At 29.9% G+C, this 2,500-nt stretch overlaps 1 protein-coding gene across 3 annotated transcripts in view; it reads right to left on the bottom strand.

The window, feature by feature from the left end:
• The window catches only part of LOC106469380 (ankyrin repeat domain-containing protein 50-like), a 24,692-nt gene that overhangs the window by 18,143 nt on the left and 4,049 nt on the right, over nucleotides 1-2,500 (bottom strand). Inside the window, exon 1 of one of the 3 annotated variants that reach the window (XM_022397884.1) lies at nucleotides 1,127-1,513. The exons of 1 other annotated variant lie outside the window; for it this stretch is intronic. The gene's annotated coding sequence lies outside the window, so the exon portion shown is untranslated. Of the gene's footprint in view, nucleotides 1-972; nucleotides 1,029-1,126; nucleotides 1,514-2,500 lie in introns of those variants that run through there. One more of the 3 variants, XM_013929872.2, reaches the window with a different exon arrangement.

Raw genomic sequence — 2,500 nt, 5'->3', positions numbered from 1 at the left:
TTGTTTTCGAATTTACATACAATGCGGAAAGTAGATGTCTAAAGACAGGCGGTAAACCTGATCTCATTCGTTAGATGTCCATAATATTATCATATACAAAACTGTTGGGAAGGGGTTAATACAAATAACTCATTCCTACATCCTATAATACAATAATAAAAATCACTAGTTAAACTAACTATAGGTAGAAGTAAATATCTCTATTATAAAGAAAAACTGGACACGGGCCGAGAAATTATCCTATCTTACAAGTTCCAGGATGTCAAATCTGATAATAAATATCTATAGAAACACAGAAACAACTGACAATAAGAAAGGTTTTCTGTGTATCCTATTTTGGCAATTTCTACTGATGAGAAAAATTCAAAACATAATTATATTAAAAAAGTTTCCTTACTTTGCTTTTTACAAAGTTTACTTATAAACCTGAAATTTATTACATTAACTTTCTAACACTACATTCAAAAAGTCCTATTAGTTTTATTTTGTTAAAGTTTAAGACTGAAAACTCCAATGATGAACACTATAATATTTTTAAAATTAAAAATTGACAAAACAAACATCATTACTAATACTATGAGTATTTAAATATAAGCGGTAAAATTTTTCGTCATTTGAGGGTGTCACGATTAATAAAGGTTTTATAAATTATATTATCGTTAAAAAATTATGAATCTTTTACAATCTACTTTAGTACTAGTTGTAACTTGTAAGTTGTAGTAGTACTAGTACCTTCAATGTTTGTAAATTAATTGTACGTTAAGTCTAGTCTATACTGCTTCTAAACTTTATAAAATGTTATAAATCTTTAAATATTAACAAATTTAAAACATTACTTAAATTTTATAAAGCTAATTTTCGAAGGCTTCATCCTAGTAATTTCACAAATTTCAGAAAACTGATTCATTACTAATTACTGAATAACTTATTTTTAATATTCATTACTACATTAAATCATCAAATTAAAACTACCTTTAAAATACATATTTTAAAACTTTCATAAAAATACTGCAGCCACACAGTCAGCGACACAAGGCCTAAGAAGACACGAATGAACGGCTAGCTTATTTTCCAACGTAGGGGTACTTACAACAAAACAAGCTGTGGAAGCTTTCACTAGTATTACCTTTAAGAAAACACGTTATTCTCGACACCGATGAACGGCATACATTTCCCCTTTATACGACACTTCCCTCTTTAACAGTCAAGTCTCGTAAATCCTGCAGATTTCCTCCTTTCAAGAGTCTCTTAGAAACATGTACAGCTTCATAACTATCACACTAGCTGTTAACACAACTAGCAGTTCTCCGTTACAAGACAACAAAGCGTCGAACTAGAGGGGTGGAGCTTGTGTCTTATAACACACTAAAAATTGAAGCCAGGGTGATTAAAAATAGATGAAAGTCTTCTAAAGTTCTTGTTATTCAAAAACAAAATAATTGTTTTATCTTACTAACACGTAATAATATAAACAGTACCAAAACAGTACATCGAACAAAAAAACTTAACAAAGTGATTGAAGAGCGTAACTTATATATAAAAAAGGTACCCAAGTTTGTGACGTACTGACATACGTTTCGACATGGCGCCATCTACTAACATAAAAAACAATCACTGGAATGGTGATTTATGATAACATTGCGATTTTTCGTCCAACATTAGAGATTATTATTCTAACTATAGAGATGATCAATTATCTTATGATTATTATGCACTATTAAATTTTACATTGTTAAAGTTTAAAATGTTTGACTGTTTATATTTAACCCTGATGCATTGACGCCCGAAGGAAAGGGCAAAAGTGAGCATTTGATCTCCTCTTAGATTGCACGTATTATGATGTAAACTTAGTTAAACTAAATATTTTTAGTAATTTTTATTAAAATTGTAAATTTGTGTTTGCGTTTAACCACACTTAACACATATTATTTTGGTTTGTTGACTTACAATGTAAAAGCTGATCCCCAACATACATGTTTTAGCTCCCCTCTTCCCGCAAATATTTCTGTGAGGGCCCATGCCCTGACTGGGTGCATTACTAGGTTTGTTAAAATTTTCTTGAAATTTGTTTTTTATTTTGAAGAAAATGTTTACAGAAACTTTAATAATAAGAATTAAATGTATCTTTAACTGGCAAACTATTCGTTCTTGGTTCGGAATCAAACCTTGGAAGTTAACTATGCAGCAGTACTATGAATATAGTGTAATGTACACGTTCAAACAGCAGTAGTACGAATACAGAAGTGTACACGTTCAAACACAGTTTAACACACGTTTTAAAAAACCACACTTAGGATCAATACAGTTTAACATACGTTTTGTTAAACCAAACTTAGGATCAATACAGTTTAACATACGTTTTGTTAAACTACACTTAAGATCAACACAGTTTAAACATTTTTGTTTTATTAAACCACAGTTAGGATCAACACAGTTTAACATTTGTTTTATTAAACCACAGTTAGGATCAACACAGTTTACTATTTGTTTTGTTAAACCT

Source organism: Limulus polyphemus, unplaced genomic scaffold, assembly GCF_000517525.1.
Source record: "Limulus polyphemus unplaced genomic scaffold, Limulus_polyphemus-2.1.2 Scaffold3455, whole genome shotgun sequence".
NCBI lineage: Eukaryota > Metazoa > Arthropoda > Merostomata > Xiphosura > Limulidae > Limulus > Limulus polyphemus.
Note: the sequence above shows the minus strand (reverse complement) of the source record. Positions and strands in the feature narration are given on the sequence as shown.